Source organism: Ambystoma mexicanum, chromosome 7q (genome assembly GCF_040938575.1).
Source record: "Ambystoma mexicanum isolate Mex_15411 chromosome 7q, UKY_AmexF1_1, whole genome shotgun sequence".
Taxonomy (NCBI): domain Eukaryota; kingdom Metazoa; phylum Chordata; class Amphibia; order Caudata; family Ambystomatidae; genus Ambystoma; species Ambystoma mexicanum.
In genome coordinates, this window is record NC_090941.1 from 543,439,050 (window position 1) to 543,462,867 (window position 23,818).

Consider the following 23,818-nt stretch of genomic DNA (forward strand, 5'->3'; position numbering starts at 1 on the left):
TGGTGCTACACAGGGGCCGCTTACCAAGGAAGAGAGGGACAGATGCATGTTGCTGGACTTGTGTCTTTATTGTGGTCGGATGGGACATTTAATTCGAGTCTGTCCAAAAAGACCTGCTAAATGTCCAGGAAATGCTAGGACTCACCCATGAAGAGAGCCGTATGGACGAGTCCTGTTGATTCCAGCTCGACCAATTCCCCTTCATGCTTACATATCTATGTTCATATGCCCTTTTCTTTCTTTGACACCCGAGAACTGATTGCTCCTGTAATGATTGCTTCAACAGCAACTGGTAATTATATGGACATTCAGTTTTGCAAAATCCAACGGGTTTCCTATTCAGACTAAAACCACTCCCGAAGCAGTCTGGCCCGTGGATGGGTGTCTTCTGGCAGCCGGCCAAGTGAATGAACAAAACAGTCCGGTTCAGATGACGTCATTTCAGGGACATAAGGAACAGTCATCTTTTGACATCATTGCTGCACCGCAATTCAGCATTATATTAAGGTTGCTTTGGTTGCACCTTTGCAACCCCGTTATTGAATGGGTTGGTCAGACCTTTACCTTCTCATCACTGTATTGCACAGAGCAGTGTCTTGACTCAGGTGTTTCTGCCACATGTTCTCCCTGCTTAGCCTTGTTGTCCGTTCTTCCTATCATTAATGCAGTGTCCCAAGATCCTGGTCCTGTGGTGCCAGAGGTCTATCATGACTATCTGGATGTTTTTGACAAAAAAACAATAGAGCAATTACCACCAGACAGGACATATGACTGTCCTATAGACCTAGAGCCCGGGCCGCCATACCACATGGATGCATTTACTCCTTCACTGCTAAGGAGGAGGAGATACTTAAAGAATATATCAAGAAGACATTACAGCTTGGTCATAGATGTCCTTCTCAATCCCTTGCCACCTTTCCTATCTTTTTTTTGTAACGAAGAAGGACGGAGATCCCCGACCATGTGTGGACTTTAGTGTCTTCAATGCTGTGACGATAAAAAAAAAAAAAAAAAAATCAGTATCCTCTACCCTTGATATCTGAGCTGTTGGAACAATTGCAGTCATCAGTCATCTATACCAAGCTGGATTTAAGGGGAGCGTATAATCTGGTCCCGATGTGACATGGTGACGAATGGAAGATGGAATTCAAAACAAGGCATGGTTTATTTGAGTACCTTGTAATGTCCTTTGGTCTCTGCAATGCGCCAGCCACCTTTCAGTATTTTATTAATGAAGTATTTTGGGACATGCTGGACTATTTTGTGGTGATCTATTTAGACGGCATTCATATATGTTCTGATTCCTTTGAGAAACACGTCCAACATGTGTGCCAAGTATTAGACATGGCAGGAATATTCTCTTTTTGCTAAAGCGGAGAAGAACAAGTTACTTTCTTACCTGGTAACGTTCTTTCGATGGGATGGTCCGACGACGTATTCCATATCTATGACAGCAATCACCACAGCTGTGCTGCTTCGGAAAATCTTTCGGCGTCTACGTCCTGCGTCGATGACGTCGATACGTTGTCCTCAAGGGCCTCCGTCGAGCCGACGTCACCGGATGTTATACGTAGGATGCACAACGCCCGTAGCCTCAGTTGTAATTTTTTCCAAGAACGTGTGGCACCAATCTTCTGGCAGAATGACCACAGAAAGCCTTGCGGAAAGGTAAGAAGCAATCGCATAGGAAATTCTGTAGCGGGGTAGGCAGGGAGGGAGCAATATGGAATACGTCGTCAGACCATTCCATAGAAAGAACGTTACCAGGTAAGAGAGTAACTTGTTCTTCGAGGGGATTGGGCCCTCCAACGTATTCCATATCTATGACAAACTCCCAAAGCAGTACCAACGTAAGGAGGTGGGAAAAGAATTTAGAATGCCCAATCATATTGCAGAGTAAAGGACCCCCTTGCCAAAGGCCAGATCCTGCCCATGGATAGAATCTAGGGAGTAGTGACGTACAAAAGTATGGACCGAAGCCCAGGTGGCTGCTTCACAGATGTTACGAATAGGAACACCCCTCTGCAGGGCAGTAGAGGCAGCCATGCCCCTAGTAGAATGGGCCTGTAAGCCTACCAGAGGGTCCTTACCCGCTAAGCGGTAACATTCAGAAATTGCCATGATAATCCATCTAGACAAAGTCTGTTTAGTAACAGCTTGTCCCAAACGCCTTCCAGCTTAACCAATAAAGAGTTGATCGTCCACTCTGACCCGGGACATGCGTGAAATGCAGAAACTTAAAGCTCTCCTAGGATCTAACCTATGGATCCTCTCCTTATCCTTACCAGGATGCGGAGGAGGATAAAATGCCAGAAGAATGACTTTCTGGCTCAAATGAAATTCGGACACAACTTTCGGAAGAAAGGAAGGACGAACTCTAAGGACAACCCTGTCCTTATGAAACACAGTGAAGGGTGGCTTAACTGACAGTGCTTGTAACTCACTCACTCAATCTGCAAGCGGAAGTGACCGCAACTAAAAACACAGTTTTCAGGGTTAACAGCTCAAATGGAGCACCCATTAGAAACTTCAGAACAAGGTTCAAATCCCAACCGTTCACCTGGAAAGGTGACGGAGGGAACACATTAGTGAGCCCTTTCAGAAACTGAGAAATGAAAGGAATTTGAAATTAAGAACACTCCTCAGACGAGCGCTTAAATATGGACAGCGCCGCCAGACAACCTTTAATGGTACCCACTTGCAATCCCCTGTGGGCTAAAGAAAGCAAAAAAGACAGAACCTCAGGAATGTCACATAAAAAAGGATCCACATTCTGAACCCTGCACCAGTCGCAGAACTTTCTCCAACGGCAACGGTACAGGGAATTTGTTGCCAGCCGTCTGGCCGAAAGCAACACCTCCATCACGTCTTCAGGGAGGTCCCAATCCTTATACCTCAACCTTTCAGAGGCCAAGTGTGAAGGTTGAGGGATCTCACCTCTGGATGGAGAACCTGACGCCCCTCCCGTGAGAGCAGATCGTCTCGGTAGGGAAGGCGGCATGGAGGGCAGATGGACAAGTCGAGAAGGTCCGGGTACCACGTCCTCTGGGCCCATGCCAGAGCAATGAGGATCATCCGGGAACCGAACCTCCGTAACCTCCACAGCACTTGCGGGATGACGGGGACTGGAGGAAACGCGTACAGCAGTGGGAAGGACCACTCCACCACGAACGCGTCTCCTAAGGCTCCTCTTGGAGGAAATTTCCGCGAGCAGAACCTTGCGCACTTCCGGTTGACACTGGAGGCGAAGAGATCCACTTGAGGGGTCCCCCAAAGGGCGAAGACCTCCAGGAGAATCTCCTGAGCCAACTCTCACTCGTGAGTGATCACGCTCTGCCTGCTCAGAGAGTCCGCTGTCTCGTTTTCGTCTCCGGCCAGATGAACTGCCGAAAAATTTCTGCCAGAAATTTCCTGCTGGATGGCCCAGAAGCAGAGCTGCATCGCCTCCATGCACCGAGGAAGTGACCCTGCCCCCCCTTTTTGTTGAGGTAGTGCATGGCCACTGTGTTGTCCGTCAGAATCAGGACATTCTTTCCTCGAACAGTCGGCAGAAAAGCCTTCAGGGCAAGCCTGACGGCCCTCAGCTCCAACAGATTGATATGGAGTCTGGACTCCGACGGAGACCAACAACCGCTGACTGTTAGCTCATTGGCATGAGCACCCCATGCCGTGAGGGATGCGACCGTCACCTCCGGCCAGGGTAGCCAAAATGGAGCCCCCCTCATCAGATTGCCTTCCACGGCCCACCACAGAAGGTCCTGGGCGACCGAGGACAGCACCTGAACTGGGTCCGACATCCTGCCGGAGGACTGACCACTGGAGATTGAGAGCCCATTGCAGAGATCACATCTGCAACCTGGCCTCTGGCACCAGAAGAATGCAGGATGCCATGAGGCCGAGCAACCTCAAGAACTCAAACGCTGGGAGACTCTGGGCATGTTGAAACTTGTGCACCATCTGCTGAATGTGGTGAGCCCTCACCTGGGGAGGAAAACGCTGTCCCAGGGACGTGTCGAGCACTGCTCCGATGTACTGGAGCCGCTGAGTTGGCGTCAAGTGGGACTTCTTTAAGTTGAGGGAGAAGCCCAACTTGTGAAGGGAGTGGCAGGTGACTGACAGATGATCCAGGACTTGCTCCGGAGAGATCGCCCTGATCAACCAATCGTCCAGGTAGGGTTAGACGTGAATCCCTTTTTACAACTTTGCTGCAGCTTTGGAGGTCTCCAACCTCTCAAGACTCATCAGCCCTGCTGCCAAAAAGATGTTCACCATCAAAGGGCATGTTGAGGAGCCGGGCTTGCACATCAGGAGCAAACCCCGACTTCTGCAAACCTGTGTGGTGCTCGCCGCCATGGACCAGCTGACGCAATCAACCATGACCGGACCTGACTGAACGGATTCACACATGGCATCCTTGCCATCCTGCACGATAGCAAGGAAACCATCCCGTTCCTCCCCTTCGGGAATATGATCAGCCGCTAAGGAAATACAGTTCCACAGAGTGTGCATGAAACGAGACAAGGCACAAACGGAGTTGGCCGCCTGAAGCGCCATACCCCAGAAGAAAATACCTTCTTCGCCCAGCCGTCAAAATGTTTGTCGTCCCTATCAGGAGGGATGGTAGGGTACGACGCTTGCTTTGCTGGGGCCGTAGCCACCTGCACCACCAAACTCTCCGGAGTAGGGTGTGTGGTCAAGTAGCAGGGGTCGCCACTGGCTGGGCGATATTTCTTCGGCAAGGACTTGCTCACTGCCGGAGACTCCGGAGAAGTCCAAGCCGCATCCACCCTTCTCTGCAAGGCCATATGGAATGGCAGCACCGGGTCAGTTGGAGGACCTTGGTCCAGGATATCAGTCAGGTAATCCTGCTGAAAATCCCCAGGGGGGGGGGCAGACCAACCCAGGTAATCCGTGACCCTCGACATGAGGCGCCGGTATGAGGATTCGGCATGCGTGCCAGGCTCCGGCCTACCAAACTCCACCTCCGGAGAGGTGTCTACACCACTGGCGTCGTGCAGCGACTGACGCAGGTCCTCAAGTTGACTATGACCAGAAACAATGTCATCAGGAACCCCTGCAGGGACCTCACCTTCCTCAGACCCCACATCCACCTCAGAAATATAATCCAGAGGCTGGAAAGAGGGAGCTGAAAAAGGAACAAAGACATGTTTTGCCTTAGCCAGAGCCTTTCTGGGGGGTTCCCCCATACCACGAGGCATCCCCGACAAAGCCGCCTCGAAGGGCGTGGAGGGCGTTGATGGAATCGGCGTCGAGCACGGCGCCGACAGCGTCGACACAGGCCTCGAGGGCGGAGCCCCGAGCGTATCTCTCGACAGCCTTGGCGCCGATGGTGTTGACGACTTCCTCGGAGGCGGGGCCTCGAGAGAGTCCATCGACGACCTCGGCGCCGCCGGCGTCGAAGTCTTCCTGGAAGACTGCACAGGTTCTCGCGGTCTCGAGGGCGTCGAGGACCGGGTCCTGGAACGGGCATGCCTAGAGCGACCATCCTTGTCCGACCGGGACCTCTAATGCGCCCGGTTGTCGCGACGACTGCTCGAGCCCAAAGGCGGACGAGCGGTGTCTCTAGCATGGCCACGACCGGCGTCCTTAGACGGCGTGGACGGACCGGAGCCCTGTGATTGAAAAATCGCCAACATCTCCTTTCGGAAGGAATCCCATTCCTCAGGAGTGGAATGCTTGTTGGGACCCGACGGGCGGAGTCCTCAGAAGAGGACGGGGAAGGCGACCTGTGATGGCACTTCCTGGAGTGCCTCAACGAGGCAGAGGAATGGCGGGACCGACTCCCAGACCGAGAACCCCCAGACTCACGACGACTATGCAGAGAGTAGCCCCTCGAATAGTCTGTCGAAAGACCAGTGGAACGCGACTTCGGGGGCTTGGCCACCTTACCGACCGACCGACAGCTTCATCTTACGCTCCTGCAAGGCCTTCGATGTGAATGATTGGCAGTAGACACAGTCGTTCGTATCATGGGCCTCCCCGAGGCACCAGAGGCAAGCGTCGTGCGTATCCGTTAGCAACATCTTGGACCCTCACACCCGACACATCTTAAACCCAGACCGCGGGGTGAAAGAAGCCGAAGACATCATGCTTACAAGTAGCAACGAAGAAACAGGTTTGAAGAACCGAAAGAACAGGATTCAGTAGAATCGAGGCACGCCGAGATCTCCGAATCGAACACATTTGCAGAAAAAACGGAACTGAGGCTACGGGTGTTGTGCGTCCTACTTATAACATCTGGTGACGTCGGCTCGACGGAGGCCCTCGAGGACAAGGTGCATGCAGTACTTAATTACTTAATTAACCTGTCCCTTCTACGGTCAAGGCAATACTTTCTTAGGGTTCGCTAAATTTTATCGACTGTTTATCGCTTCTTTTTCCGATATAGCGATTCCACTGACAAGGCTGACTCGTGCATCTGTACCCTTTGTATGGAATACGTAGGCACAAAGGCCTTCAGACTCAGAAAGAGGCCTTCCTGACGGCTCCAGTCCTTCAACATCCAGACCCTTTTCTACCATTCGTCGTGGAGGCCGCTGCTTCCGCAGTAGCCATCAGTGCCATTCTTTCACAGAGGTTTCCAACCATGCAACAGTAGCATTCTACTCCCCCACCGTCTCACTTTGTGAACTTAATTGTACCATCAAGGAACGTGAGAAACTGGCAGTAAGGGCTGCCTGTAATGAATGGTGACACCATCCTTTGGGTGCTTGGCATCCGGTCATTGTGTATTCAGATTATCGTAATTTGCAGTTGCTCTCCCACACCAAGTGTACCAATGCATGACAAATTTGTTGGCATTTATTTTTTGCCATGTTTAATTTCACAGTCACCTATTGACCAGGCTGTTTACATGGCAAGGGTGATGCCCTATCTAGGTTAGGAGCTGGTGCGGATCCTCCAAGTTTTGACTATCCGATTTTGCCCAAAGAAAGGGCAGTGTGTGTTTGCGCTGTCTCTACCATGTTGCTGGACACCATTCGGCTTTGGGCTGAAGAACATCATACTGACCAAGAAGCTATAAAATGCTCATGTCACTGACAGTTTGCCGTATGTACAAGATCATCTGTGCACCCCTACAGAAGCCACTCGCCTGATGGCGCTACAATGGTCCCGTAATGTCAAATTGACTGATCACCCTGGCCAACAGAAGACCTTGGTGCTGGGGGCCTAATATGAAGCAGATGTACTGGACTACCTCATAACTTTGCTGTGTGCACACAGAGAAAAGCAAGGCAAGGTAAACAGATGAGTCTCCAACACATGCGCGTCCCTCATAAACCCTTGTACATGATTTTGATGGATTTCGTAGTCGAGATGCCACTTGTGCAAGGAATGACTACCGTTTTGGTCATGGTCACAACCTTCACCAAAATGGCTCCATTTACACCCTGCCAGAAGATACCAACAGCAGCAGTATTTTTGATCATGTTGTCTGACTTTTTGGTTTACCTTCCATCATTATTTCAGACCGAGGAACACAATTCACGTCTCGTTTCTGGCATGCTTTGGCGGGTTCTTTGGGAATACAAGTACGTTTTTTTCCTCTTAAAATCCCCATACAGATGGACAGACCGAGAAGCTGAATGCTACCAGTGAACAATACCTGCGTTGTCTGTGTATTCAATATCAAGACAACTAGCTCTCAGTTCTAGGAGCAGCTGAATTTGCATTAACAATACCATCCATTCTTGGGTTTAGTTTTCCCCTCTTTTTGTTCATTATGTACAACATCCGCATTCTCCGCCCCAAGTTTCTGTTATGCCAAGGACAGTCCCTGCTGCTGGGGATTTGTTGCAGATGTGCTTGTCTGTGTACCAACATCTAAAAAAGGCAAACTAAATGATACTAAAAGCTTTGCTGACTTGCAGCGTCGCTCAACGCCAGAGTATCATCCAGGGGACATGGTTTGGCTGTGCACCACCCACTTGCGAATGAGTGCAAATGGAAACTGTTGCCCCAGTACATAGGCCCCTATGAAGTCAACAAATTCATCAATGCAGTAACAGTGCGGCTGTGGATACCTGCACGGTGAGGAAGAGTATGCAGTACACACCATTATAAACATGTGTATCCGTCGGGTATATCGCTATTATCTGGTTGACTGGAAGGGTTACAGTGCTGAGGATCGAACCTGGGAACTGGCCGCAAACATCCATGATCCCTGTCTTTTGCACTATTTTCATATCTCCCACCTGCACACTGGCAGAGGTGGGGGTCCCTTCTGGGGGTATTGTCAGGTCTCACCTAATCCCCGCTGGCCTGCAGCAACAACCCACTCCAGTGGGAAGTTGGGGTCTTCCGTGGCGCCTGGCTCAACGGGCGTACCAAGCAAAGCACTAACAGCATGCCCGCGCCTCTCCTCCCTCCAGTCCTCGCACGCATGTTGTCCAGCGACTCATGTGGCACTGGTGCCTCCGCTTCCCCTCATCTTGATGTTCATTACAATTTCCAGTGGCCCGTGCAATAAATCACATGGCATTGATGCACCACATCATGCTGCGTTACCCGGAACTGGTCCCATTTAAGGAACCATCACGGTAGGAACCACATTCCTCAACTGTGTTCTTCCCATGGTGAGTGGCGGTCTGATCCTTTGATCTGTTTCCTGTATTCTCAGACTTTGGCTTTGTTATTACTGGATTGGCTTGGCTACCCCTGTTGGTTTGATGTTTTGGTGAGCTGTAACTTCCTCACAAACTCCTTTTCTGTCTCTGGACTGCTTCTTGGATTCCCTTGTCTGCTGTGTTGCTTTGGAACATGTGCCTTACCTGGAACTCTATCTTGTTTCTGTTCTTCCGGGTTGCTTATGGATTTTGCTGAAATGTGCTGGTTTTTCTACTGGATCTCAAGAGTGCAAATGACTAAACTTTCAAGGCGGCGACCATCTACGTTAAAGTGCTAGCGTAACAGCTCGCCGCCATCAAATTGTGTAAGTTAGCGATTCTCTGTATAAAATAATATGGAGCTCATTGTGCTCCTTAACATTTTATACAGAGAATCGCTAACTTTCACAATGCAGATTCGGTTGGCAAACACAGAGTGTTGTCCAGAAGTCGCCTCCCATGTGGCGAATCTCTCCAGTGCAAGATCGGTTTCAGAATACAGAATGGCTGATGGCCATTACAATACAAGTGGGCAAGTTGCTACATTCATAGGGAGAGCGGAGATTTAAGACAAGATTGACACCTAGAGCCAAAGCACTGGAAGAAATGCAGGTAAATCGAACAGCGTAATATTTTGAAAATAACAGAAAACATGTTATGTTCATCATACCCATAATATACTATACAAAGTGTTCCATTTTCGTTTCTCAAGCCTACTTTACTGACATAATTGCCATTCATGCCTAGAGTAACACTGTCTCCAAGAACTCTGGCTCCCTCCTTGCATTTAACAAAGTGGCATGTGTACTTACTGTGGTGTAATCCAATACTTTTATACTGCAATATCTTCATAAATTCCAGTAACAAAGCTCATCTATATACCTGGCTTGGAGTTGGACACAGTCCCAGGGATGTTGGTCGCATTACAGTTTCTTAAGGACGATTCCAATTTTCTAAATTATCCACACATTTCCTAAACATTCACCTCAAAATAATTGAATTTCTAACTTTGCTGCATCTTTGCAGCTTTGTTATCCTCTTGTAGACCGTTTGTGGAAACAGTGTCTAGTGTAATACACTATATATCTTGGGTGGCAAGAGGGGTGACCATAACCTCTCCTCAATGAACCCAGATTGCACCCTTTCATGTCTATGAAATCACTACTTCGCCGACAAATTTCACAGCAAGGAAAATCCAAAAGTTCTGAGGCATGGGAAAAGGGCTGAAGGAATATTTTGAAGGGTCAAAGCAAAGAAATGGTTATTGAAGTGTAATGTAACTAAAAGTGACTCAAGAATAAACATTGGACCTTCCAAAAGAGGGTCACTTGAGGGCTATAGTCAGAAGATCCTAATTTCAACTTCGACAGGTTGGGATACATGTAGAAACTGGAGATAGTTGAGCCACTGCAAAAAAAAAAAAAAAAAAAAAAAAAAAGGAGTGTAGATTATGCACTGTGGCATTTTGAAAATGTACAAGAGTGACATAATAAAAGACGTAGTTACTATCATCATTAGACCATACAAAATTGACACTTTTTAATTATCCAAGAGCTGTTCAATAGCACAGCAACAATATTATCACTTTATTATATATTGCTTTATGTTAAAGTCTTCCCAATTCTAAACTCACTAATAATCTGCGTTATTACTCACCAATTGAATGGTACTTATGTTAACAACGTCGGAATGATAAAGGACTAAATAACCTGTGCAGGATTTTATTCTCTGAGAATGGGTTGCTGATATTATTTGAGATGCAAGCTTAACCCATTGAACTATCCTAAAGTCTTTACACTAAAAATGAACTATGGAAAATGTGTCCCTTCTAGACTGATACTGCAGATTACGTTTATGTTTACAGTGTCTTTCACTGAGGGGTAGTGGATGGTAGACATTTTACAACCGTTTCAGCTAGATGGACTTGAACATGGCTGCCTGTCATTTACTGTGACAGTTTCCATATGCTCAGCCGACATTGCCTATTTCATGCAATGGTAAAAGGAGAGATATTAGAGCAGAAGCACTACAACAAATGGCAGTTGCATTGGACAGAAAGGGGTCTATAGAGAGCACAATCCAAAAACATGCTCATATTAGGTTATGCCGATTACACGGCCTGCGGTAGCGGTCGTGTAGTTATGGTTAAGTTGCCCAACTCATAGGAAGAGGACTCCCCTTGGACGAATCCTCACCACACTTTGTAAAAAAAAGTATATGGCCAGCTCTGAATTTTCGTCAAGGGGGAGCAAAGTTATAGTAGGAGTCCCCCACATTTTTTTTCTTCCATAGACTGAATGGAAAGAAATTTTGCTCACGCCTACAGCCCAAACCACTAGACGGATTTTTACCAAATTTGCGGCAGGAGCGGCGGCCTGATCCCGAAAGCGTGATTTTGAAAATTTGGGACAAATGCGCCCAGTAGTTTAAAAAACAAAAAAATCAAAAAAGTAGGTTAAAAAAAAGATTAGTTATATCTGGGTCTGGTCCGCTGACTCATTTCCCTGTTAGGTCTGCAGACAGGCATCCGATTGGCCTAAAGGGTGCCGTGATGTCCAGACATCAGACGCGCCCACCGATTGGATGTTGAAAAGCATGACTTGCGTCAGATTTTTGGAAACGCCCGCCATGTTGGATTCACAGACATCCGCCAGTGTCCGTGTGCATCGCGGTGAAAACATTAAAAAACACAACATTGCACTTGTCAAACATATCAAACAATCTCTGGGGAGGTAAGGGTCGATGAGGATGGAATGGGATATTGCCATAGAAGCCAAAAGACTGGTGTTTTGCACCCCACAAAGTCTGCAAACGCTGCAGATGTTCGGGGACAGTCCTGTGATGTTCGAAAACACTTCAGATGTTCTGGGACATCTATGCCAATTTCTACATTACAGGGTTGGTGAAAAGTGGTTCTTGGATGGCTTATAACTTTGGCGCCACTCAATGAAACTGCATTCTGAAAGGTTTTGCAAAGTTTGGTGGGATACTGTCAAGAGGGGGTCCCAAAATATTGTAATGGCTTATAAATGTGGTGCCATTTGACGAATCTGCACAAATGATTGCAAAACGATTTAATATCTATATATAAATGTTTTTGTAAAGTATGGCTATAAACACAACCCCTAGTAGGGACTTTTCATCAAAATGTATTTCACATGCGATGTCATCAGTGATGTCATCAATGACATTTGTGATGTCATCTTTGATGTCCTTAGTGTTAGTCTTAGCAGTTCATGGTGGTGGCGCGAGTTATGGTTGCTTAGCTTACCATAACTGACAAATTTCTGAGCTTTTTCAGTTTTACATGTAACCATAACGTCCCTCTAACAATGTTTTTTCATTGAATTTCAAGTTTTTATTAGTGCAACTTAACCATAATGTCCCTTTAACAGAGCTGTTTCATTGAATATTAGTTATATGTATTCAATGAGTTCTAATAGAGAATTTCCCCAGGCATAGATTTTTTTTAATCTTTTTTTCACCGTGCAAAAAAGATGGTTTGTTGTATTCTGAGATGACAGTGTTTGCTGTATGCTAGCTCACACTTAGTGGTCTGATCTTTCAAAAGGAGGAAGTCGCTCAAATATTTTTTTTTCCTTTTACTGCAGAAATAATGTTGTTAGTGGTCTCCACAAACTGGTATGTGCTGTTGTGATATTCTGTGTTTACCTCGGTGAGTGATCACTTCTAGGAGCACCAGAGACGCTAGTGCTATTTCCATACAAAAAGACTCACACCACACTGAAGAAACTCACTGTACAATTGACTCCTTTCCATCACGTTTTTAAGAGTATGCACGCCTCTCTCAATTTCCTCATGTTCTTCTCAGTCTCTGAACAAGACATTTGTCTCACCTTTATCTATTCGGTCTTTCCATCATCCTGCTCACACCCCATAACCTCTCTAGCCCTCCTTTTCTTTCTCAGTCACCTCACTGCCTGCTTCTTTTTTGCCTCCTCCCATCCCCCATCTCCAGCAAGGGCATTGCATTTAACGTCGGACTGAGCTCTTGTTTGGCTGTTCATGTCTAGGGGCCTTTAGCTGAGCCAAAACCAAAACAAATATTTGTTTTTAGGAAGAGGCAAGCCCTCATTTGCTTGCCCAACTCACATTATAAAAACTTGTTCAGCATTTACAAAAGGGGGCAGAGGCAGGGTGTGGTAAGCAAGAAGAGAACCGCCCCAGCACAGGAAACACCAATCTCGGATCTCACACCGGAAGGGAATACATCTGAAGACGATAGAAAAATAATCCTTTGTGCGCAGGCCAAGAAACACATACAAAGGAAGAAGGAAGAGCGAGAGAGGTGTGTGTGCTTGGAGAAGGAGTGAGCTATGACTTGTAAGCAGCTAGGAGGAGAGACTTGCAACAGGAGGAAAGCAAGGAGAGAGAGGAGGAAAGGGAAACACAAGAACACAAGAGAGTGAACCAGGGCAGTGGAGTGAAAAAAGGAGGGGGCAGAGGAGAAGAGTTAGGAGGAGAGCACTTGCTGGAAGGAAGGGGAGGAGGAGCAGAAGAGAAGGCAGGCGAGTGAACAGGAAAGGAAGAGGCAGAGGAGAACATTAGGGGTTACAGAGAAGAAGGAAGGGGGAGTAAAATATCAGGTGCTGGTGAGAGGAGGAGGACTTCTCTGTAAACTCACAAAGTCTAAATGGAGTGGCACTGCGAAGGGTGGAGGCACGAGCACTTGGGGACATGTCATGTAGGTGCTAGAGAAGCCAATAGTCAGATAGGCTGAGAAGGAGGAAGAAGAAGAAGGACCAATAGGTACGAACACTCGATTGGGCATTAAGGTGGAGAAAGATTGTGAAGTGGTAGGTGGTGACAAGTCTAGGAGCAAATCCAGAGACACATAAGGTGGCCTCCCATCTGCCCACTGCTATAGGTTCGGATGAGGGCCTTGCCTTCGACTCAAGGTTTAGTAGGAGTCCAACAAATGGATACCAATATGGAGACCCACTATAATGAAGCTATCCAAAGAAATTTACCAAAGCAGGAAGAAAAAGGGAGCAAGCAAGCTTCCACCCAGATACTGTGGGGGATTCCCCAGGAGAAATGATGATGAACATTATACTGGAAGTCTAAGTTTGTTTTCAACCAATCAGTTTACCTGCTTCCTCACATCTGACCCCAAGTTTCAAGCCAGACCAGTTTTTGATTCAAAGCCATGTTTGAATTCCCAGATACATTGTTACCTTATGCTATCCTGAACTGAATAGAGGAAAGGGGAGGGGAAACATGGGTGTCTCTTATAGAACCAGTGCATTTTCTGTTTTCTGCTTGCCTTCCCAGGTTTGCTACAATTTAAAGCCCACATAAAATCCCAAATAAAGAAGAGATGACGAGTTTTGTGGATGGCCTTTTCTTGATCCCTGTGTACCAATTTGTGACACCCTGCGTTCAGGGTGTGAGACGGGCCTACTCAAAACTAGGCAACAGGTTTAACCTTAAGTCCATCTTACTCTTCCAGTGTTAACAGTGGTAGAATGGCCAATGAAACAGTGAGGAAGGGTGGATAAAAGATAAACACTTTATGACATTTAATGAGAAACGGTCAACTCACTATATTAATTAAATACATCATTATCAGCACTTCCCAAATGTGTAGGACTGGATAGAATAAAACAAATCACCAAGAGGAGGAAACAAAGAACAGCGCCTCCGACAAAGAGAAGCATTTTGGATACACTCCAAGGATATGCGTTTTACTGGTTTAAACTAGGATAACGAACTGTACAATTTCTTAAAATCCGATCTACACCTAGCCATTACAACTCTTATCTGAGACATAATATTTAATTGCAGAAAACCTGCACCCGCCCAGCATAACCACCCCCCCCTCCACCCAATTCATGATCTCATTTTCCAACACCAATGGAAACCAATCACAGCATCGGGCACTTATTTGCCCCTGCGCACTGTTCCCAAAACCTAGCTATTAAGAAATTATCTGTCATCAATCTCCAGTCCAATATGTATAGTAGCAAGATCCTGCATGACCACACCATAAAAATAATTTGCCATAAATATGCATGTATATAAAAATCACAGTAAACCATAAGAGATTAATAAAAACATCATGGGCAACACAGTACAAACGGAAGTGACGTGGCAGGGATAACAATTCATCAACGGGTTCAAGATGGATAGGCAAATCTAATTATGAAATGTTAAACAATTAGAAGGATCCACCTTTAGTAGTACAAAGCATTGATCACTGGTTTCATTAACCCTGTTAAAACATGATTGAATCAAAACCATGACTTTTTATCCTAATGGTATAAAGACTACGTGTTGGCAGTTTTATTATGCCACACGCACAAGGCTAACAATACAATTACACGAGCACACCTTAAGGTGCTAGGCCCATTTTCATTAATTTTGCTCTTTTGCGCCAGGCCAAGTCTAATTAGTTAGCTACACAGTAGACTACTTTGGGATCGTCACATGTTTGAAAAGAATCGAAGGGCTTGTCTTATGTGTTGTGTTCCATGGGTATTACAAGTGGTTTTTAAAAACTTCCAGCGTGCCATCCAGTAGCACTGGCAAAAAAAACAACGACAAGAAAAATAAACTGTTCAGGGTTTCTCTATCGAGACTACATGCTGGGCACATTTCATTCCCATTCGAAACCCATTTTTTGGTGGTGATGCCAAGTGCAGTTGATTGAACCTAAATTTAAAATACAGGGTCCGGGTCAACGCGGGCCCCAACATAATCCAAATAATTCTCAAAGCCCTTGGTTAGTTTGCTTGACAGATAAAAAGAACCCATCGGGAGTTTAGTGGAATCATTCTCTAGCTCGGTATCTATTAGACTCTACCTTACCCATGTCATTGAGAGTTGCCCCCTGGGGGTTCAGCCAGAGATCTCCCAGCTCCAGTCTTGTCAGGAGTGTTTTGATATGCTAGAGACAGGGCAGGGATCTACCTCCCTCTGTCTCCACGAGATGTACAGTGGCTTCTCGGTATACCTGCAATTCAGGGACTGACCACAATTTCAGGCAATACTGCACCAGTTTAAATATGATCTCGCTCTCAATCGGTCTGGGGCCCAATTCCAGGTACAAGTGTACATTCGGGCATGTCTTCGGCAGGCTTAACCGTTTTTTAGGAAAGCTGTATTTACCCTACCAAAGTTCTTAATGTTTAAGTGTCCCCAAATTTCGGCCCCATACATTGCCGCTGCCCTGGCTTGGGCCCGGTACATTGTGACCGCTGGTGCAATTGGTCCCTGTCCATGGGAGTAAAAAAACCTTATGATTTCCCCCTTCATATTTTTTCAATGACAAGCAGGATTTTGCCATGTGTAGGGGCCAGTTCCCTTGGTTATTAAACCTCACCCCAGGTAATCGTATTGTTGTACCTGTTCCAACCAGGTGTTGTTTATGGCCATCCTATGTTTTTTGAATGGGGTACATTTTGGCAGAAATATCATCATTTTCGTTTTTTCCATGTTAATCTCCATGGACAACTCCGAGCATCTCTCTACAAAGGCCCCCAGGGTGGTTGTGAGACCTTTCGCTGAGGTGGATAGCAACACAGCGTCGTCTGCGAAGAGTAAAATCGGCAGACCCCCCCCGACCCAACTTAGGGAGTGGAGGGGGCTCTAAACACTTTGATCTAACATATCAGAAAACCTGGTCTATGTAAAACAGGAATAGCAGGGGGGGGGGCAAAATGCATCCCTGCCTAACGCCTCTATTTACGTTGAAGGAATGGGTTAGTTTCCTGCCCCCCAGGCACCACCGTACAGATGCGATGTTATCCGAGTACAAGTGGATTATAATTTGCAGCAACCCCTGCTGGATCACTCTTCTAACCCGAATTTCCCAGAGCTTAGCCCTGGAAACAGCGTCAAAAGCAGACCAGAGATCGGCGAACACTGAAAATCTTTATCTTTCTCAGGGCCACGTACTTAGCCGTAATCAAACGTAGGTGGAAAGCTTGGTCCATTGTGCTAATCTTTAGGGTAAACCCGGCCTGTAGAGGGTCTATACCTTTACATTGGTTGACCCACTCTTGTAGATGTGAATGGATTGTTCTAGCAAAGATTTTGCCCATCCCATCTAGGCGGGAGATAGGTCTAAAATGTGCTGGGTCCCTCCTGCCTCCCTTCTTATAGATTCTTATAGATCAGGATTATTGTTGCATTTATCCATGAGGGAGGGGGAGGGACCCTGTTCAGGCTGAGGCAGGTGTTAAAGAGGAGCCTTAAAATAGGCGCCCATACTCCCATTTCATCTATTAAATCTATTGGCAGTAAGTCTGGGCCCGGTGCTCTCCCCCACTTCTGTGAGGATATGGCCTTGCATACTTCCTCTAGTTCTATAGTAAGTGGGGTTATATCCTGGCAGCTAAATACTTTCCCCGTCTCTATCGTTTTGTGTCCCCCGCCATACAAATCTAAATGTCCACATATCACTTTCACTCAAAATGGCTTTTTCATAAACCACACATCGCCACTGTCACCAAAATATCCCACAGATGCAGCAGATAAAACCCGCATTAGACACTGCATAGGCTTTTATTTAATGATAAACCAAACCTATCAATCCCTAACTCCAAGGGGATTTCCCTACCCAAACTAAAGAAACTCTGGTGCTTGTCCGGAAGTCTGGGTGAGTCAAAACAAAAGGGCACCATCCCAGTTACAAAGGCTCCTAGTCTATGCCCGTCACTACAACAAAACACCATAAAGTCCAGCTACTGTTCGTAATCCAGGAGCATTACTACCTTCTCCTGGATGTAAAGTGTTCAAAAGCCTCTCAGGTTGTTCAAAGCAAAGGTTCTACAAAAGTTCGGGGTTCTCTGTAACCTAACAGAAAATACACAGTCACAAAGTTGTGTGGGGCTAGGAGAATGGTTTCCTTCTAGCTGGCTCCCCAAGGTCGTTCTCCCTCCTTAATAAGGTGTGTTGCTCCCTTAGGAAGGTTTCAAAGTGTCTAGGTTTTTGTACAATTATTGATCCACCCCACTGGGATGATGAAATTTTTTCTGTAGTTCCTCTCAACTCCCAGTACCACCCTCCTGTGGGACTGGCCAGGGAACTATCACAAAAATGGTTTAATGGCTTCTATATTTATTTATGCTTATATTAAGGGTTTACTTCATGTCTTTAAGAAGGCAAGGTTAAGGAATGAGCTGCAAAGACAGGACTCTTGGCAGGACCTGCAATATGTACTAGACTGATGACAGAAGATGATTGGGTTTGGCTCGCCGGTCCTGCCCTAGATGATTCTGGGTGTATACAATGATTCTCTCCGTTGGCAGGGGGTTCCCCAGCTATTCAGTGTTTGGATACAGAAGGAGAGCATAAACTATGCCCGAGACTCCAATCCTTTTAGGCCCCTCTGCTGTACTTTCCAGGGTTGATAAAATAACCTCCTTATGGCGTTTGTGGGAGTTGAGGTCTCGGATGCTTGGACAACACATCATCTCAATCGCTGAGGTAGGTGCTCTCTGTTCATACTATTCACTGTTCTTCCTTGTTGCCTAAAGTTTCATGGTTATGTCTAAAGAGTTTCTTAAACAGCTCATCCACTCCCTCCCGGACTTTCATTAACTCCCATTACCTTTATTAAGGCTGGGATGCTTCACCGGGTTGGTAGGATTTCGGTTGATGCCGTCAGCTTTCTCTGTGTGGGGCGCCAATTCTTGAGCCTCCTGCTGCTTATTTCTCAGATATCGATAGTGGCTTCGACCATCCTTCTAATAACTGCCTGGGCACCACCAGCACTATGCAGTTTTCCCCGGCTCGTTCTCACTTCTCTGTAGCAAGCCTGTGGTTGCGGTTTCAGCGTAGTTATCAGACCCGATGGTCCACCCGCTTCTGGTCATGCCACTGTTGTACACTCTGTGTTTCTGTCGTGCCCTCTGCCGGCTTCTGAGGCAATGCTTTCCGCTCGTCAGGGAAACTCATCTCGCAGGAGGAAAAGCCCACTTGTTCTTGGTTGCAGTCTTATTTTCACCTGCTGGCCACCAAGTGTAGTTCTGAGAACTTTGGGCGTTCTGTCTCAGTCAAGAATGTATGCTCCAGTCTCTACTTCTACTTCTTCTCCTAAAACCGAAGCGGCTTACTGGGAACCACGTACGTTCTCTTGAACCACACCCTCCACGCACCTCTCTTGGGCCGTCCTGCTCTACTGTCTGCAATATGCTGGGCCTCGGTTGCAAAGTCCTTTTCGCTTTTTCTCACTCTCTCATTCTCAGCCTTCTCCTCTGTCTCCGTTCTCATCCACAAGTCAGTTTCTCCAGTCTCGACGCGCTCTCGCTCTTCCTCTACTGTCTCTAGTACTCTGTTCAGTACTCTTCCTGGTATTCTCCCTCCTGCCATCGTTTATTTTTGACGCCCTGATTTAATAGGGCCCACCCTGATGTACCGTCCATTTCATGGAATACAGCTGAGCTGGTGTTTTTCCTGGTCACTTGTAGAGTTCGAGAGTTTCTTTGTCTCAGTATCTAAACTGTCAGGGTGGTTCGATGTTTCACAGTAACACAGTTTTAGTCATGAGCTTAGACCCATAAGGTTTTGGTCCTACCGCTAGCCTACAAGGGTGGGGTGTAGAGGGGATGTGCCTCTCAATCGCTTCCTTATCCCCAGGAGAGAAGTCTCGCTCCATGAGATCCTCCCACATGTTCCCACCTCGAGGGGGACTACTGGTTAGCAGCCTCACTTCCCTTGCCTCATGGAGAGGGCTTCTACCATGGGGAGAAGTGACGCCATCTGAACAATTGAGAGAGCATGAGAGAGGAGTGAGTGTGCACAACATTAGCTTCAAATAAAGTGTTTTGGTTATTATATTAAGCACATGTCTCTGTGTGGGGTGCAAACTCGGTAAAAAAAGGTGCCTCTGCATCAAGGCACACAGACAAAATGGAAAAAAACAATTGTCACAGTGTCTCCGTATGCATGATCCATCTACAAGGCAGGCAAACATCTCAGACAAGAAGGTTCATAAGTGGCAAGGAGTGCATCATTGACAGAGTGTTGGTGGACCAGAGATAAGAATACTTGCCTGGGAAAGGAGCAGCCACTGGAGCTGTGGGTTCAATCCAATCCATCAATCATCTCATATTGTGAATATTCTTCCTGCCCTTGGCCTTTTCAGTATGCCCCATTGATTTTGATAGATAGTCGGTTAGGACTTGTTTTGCAATTACAGCTATTTTGGGGATACCGAAAGTAACACAGCATTTGTTGTTGAACACGCATCTCTAGAATTAAAATAAGATGTAAGGTGATGGGAGGCTGTTTCTTGTAGCTTCTTTAGAGAAACCTTGCCAGTCTTGATTTTGTTTTAATATTTTACCTGCTGCATGCTCTCCAGTGACACTCAGAAACAGTTTCCTAATGCTACTCTTCTGTCCCTTCCCCAAATCAACCATAAAGAGTACTTTGAACTTATGTTATGTCCCAAATAGACAGGAAAGGCTGCCTTTAAGGAGAAACCTATGTCACGAATGTAGTAGGGATCAAAAGTAGGCCAAGATCAAAATGCACATTTAAACAAAATATGTCTTTAATTTGTGAGATACATCTGGGTTTAGAGAGAAAAAAAATGGGAAACTATAAGGTGACTTACAAACTGACAGACTATTCCTGGTCTTACTGCAACTACTCATATACCTAAAAGGAGGTTCTGGTTTATAATAGGAGTTCCAGCACATTCAGGGGCTCTTTATGAGTTTTACTGGGCCTTCTATTTGCTAGGTTTCTCAATCTTGGTTCAAAGGGTTCCCGCGCCCTATGATGACATCATAATTTCTCTCTGTTCATGGATATCCTTTTTCTCACTTTGTAAGGGTGCTCTCTGCACTCTTCTGTTTCATAAATTGGTCACCTTGAGGTCCTCCGCCAACTCCATCTCACAGGGTGCTGGCTCTGATCTGCTGCATTGCCACACTAGTCTTGACCATGTCCTGTGCCTCCTCACTGCCTAGCCATGTGCTCATGTCTCCTTCCACCATAGGACTGGTCCTTTAAGATCAGGACCTCAGCTTAACCCTGCCCACATAAAACCTTATTCGCTAAAACCTCCAGATGTTTCCCAACCTTCTCCTGTTGCATCTCCAACCTCTCCAAATTCCTCCAGATGTGTTTCCAATCTCCACAAAATGCAGCTCCCCCTCTCGCCACCAACCTCTTTCCAGAGGAGTCTTTGCTTCCTTACACCGCTTCCAAATGTCTGCTTTCTCCAACCATCATCTAGTGTGTTCTCTCCCTCTGCCCCTCTCTTTCCCCCAAACACCCCTCTGCCATATCGGACTCCAAACACTGACCCAGTTTGTCTGATGCTTTGGGCTTATATAGTCCTGCAGTCCCTCCCCTGGGGCTGGTCTCCCTGTGCAGGTGTGCAACTGTGTCTGGGACTGAGTGAGGGGCTGTAGTATGTAGAAGCACCTGTGCGAGTTTGGGGCTGGGCCAAGTCTTTGTATTTACTTGAAGAATTGGGATAGATCAGACATCTGGCCAATGGGCACAGGGCAAAAGCTACACCTCAGAGTATGCACTGTAGATTAGGTGAGATGCACGAGGTCATGCTAGCTGTGGGATATATTGACCGAACTCAGCTGTGCTTCCCCACATCACAAAGCTGCATTTCAGCAGAAATAGCAAAATAGCTGTGCTGGCTTCTGTGAGCTCCATGGCCTCAAAACTGCGTTTTGCAGCAACAAAAAGATGGCTGCACCATCTTGCCAACCACACATTGGGCAGGATGGAACGAGGGGACACACTAAGGGAGCGTGCCAGTGTGTTCTGATATATACAAATGGAATAAGGTGAAAAATCAGCATTGCTTAGTGCCAGCCCAAAAATCCCCATTAAAAAGGAAACTTTTTTGCCTTTAAAATAATACTGCCAACGCTATTTTCATCTGCTCTTCCTTAAACTACTGTTATTAATAAGGCCCTGCCATGCCCAGTATATACCATTGTGCTTCAGCAAAAGCAAGCATGATTTCTAATTGGCAGGCGCGGTCAAACCAACTTTGTGAAAAATCAACTAAGGAACTTCACATTTACCCGCACGGGGAAGCGCGTTTGTTTTCTTCACAAAGTATCAACGATCAGTAGTTCAAAGGAACTCCAGCTATCTGGGCCATGTCAATTTCAATGCATCTGTGCTTCAAAGAAAACTCTGGCATACAAGAAAATAACTATGGCTGCGAAACAGTGTGTGAATCTGATGGAGATGCAAAACTGAATTTAAAAAGAAATGCTAGCTTGCACCATATGTGTAAAAAAAAAAAAATGGGTTTTGCAAACTAAAGAAGGAAAATGCCAGTTTTAAAAAGTACAACTGTTGAATGAAAGCCTGCCATTACCTAGCAATGTGAAGGGGTTTGTTGCTGGTGAAAATACACACATGGGCTATTTTATTCCACAGGCTTGTTTTAATTCAGGACCAAATATCAGAAAATAAAGCTTTTAAACCATTTTGGCTGGATTTTGCAAGCTCTCAAAACAGGTTATTCCAGTTGGCAGAGCTAAGGCTTCCCCCAAAGAAAGGGAACCACCATGAACTCTCAGCAGATACCAACACCCCAGTGATAATTACTAGGTTGGACAGAATCTGGTTGGGCTGAACCCCCTGACAATGGAACTCCCAGGACAAGGAAGTGTGAAGTGGGGAAGGGGCAATAAACATTCAATAAAGCTGGGAAACCCCCTCCTAGCTCTGGAGGAAATGACAGTTGGAGGCAGCTGAAGAGAGAAAAAAATGGTCCAGTGACGGACAAAGGACTGCCATTTGTTTGCAAAGACTATTGAGTCATAAAAATGTAAAGACTTATCTCTGCAGCAAAACTTTGTAAAAATGTAAACATTTCGCAATTTAAAAGTAATTTTGTGGGGTATAATTTGAGACATTGTAGAATTCAGTGACACCTTGGGGACAGAAATGGCAAAGAATTGGGGATTATAAGAAAAGTATCCATGATCCCCCCCATTGCAAATTTTCATACTTCCCTCCCTTATGATAATCCACACACATGTATAAAGTTATGGAATTTTAGGCTGAATCCTTCGTACTCAAAATAACCAAAAAGTATTAGAAGGGCGAAACAATGTCTCACAGATTAGAGTTGGAGTGGAATGCTCTATATCAAATATGTAACCTGTTTATGTAAGTTGCTAAGAGACTTCAACTGTATATACGTACCATTTGTGGCAAAATCGAATTTTAGCTAAAGTAACTGTGGGAGGTTTTTGAACATTGTAAAACTCACATCATAAATCTGACATGTTATCCTGAAATCCAACCACTTGAGAGTGAGGTGGAGACTAGCACCCCTGACCAATCCAGTCGGTTAGAGGTGTGCTTAGTTAAGCCTGCCCAGCCATATACTTTGACGATGTCACTATGCATGATAAATAAGAGTCCCTCACAAAACTCTAGACAGACACTCTTCCTGATTTTCCTGCGCCGGCGTTCCTGTTCCATTCATCCTGCTGAGTTCAGATTCCAACTACAAGGCCTTCCAGCAAGGCCTCAATTCTAAATTCCCAAATAACCAAAGGGAGAAAGCTGTGGTATTCTTTGGGAAGCATCCTGTTATCACTAATTGCTGCCCACTAACTGCTCCCACTAACTGCATCCAGCGGTACCTGTGCCATCCATCGACCAGAATTCCCATCCGGTGACCCGACCTTGCCCAGCTGTCCTTTGCCAGGCGCCCTGCCATGTGGCGACCAGAACCTGTTGATGGTCCAAAAATCCCAAACTAAAAGTGGACTTTAAGTATAATCTCTACCCCATAGAAATCCATAGTCTATCTGGTCTTGCATTTGTCCTTATCCCACACTCTAAGCCATCCTATCCTTATCCTGATAACTTGTTAAAACTGTCAGAATTATCCGTGCAACCCTGCCCTTGATTCTAGTGCTAGCGCCATCTCTCGCTTTGCATTTTTGTCTGGTGTAAACCGTAAGCCCTAGTTATATTTCGAGTAATCCAACTAATCTCCAATTTTATTGTTGGGGTTGAGCACGGGGGGGGGTGAGGTTGACCTCGCAAATCAACCTTGGTGCTTACTGTGTTCCTCTTCAACAATATAGTCTAGATAAGTCATCGCATTTGCCTTTCTTTCAAAACTGAATTCTTCATTTTGACCACTTTGTTTTCCGAAAACTGAACCCCATTTCAACCTGAAAATCTCATTCAAAACTGCAGCTACCCCATTCTTT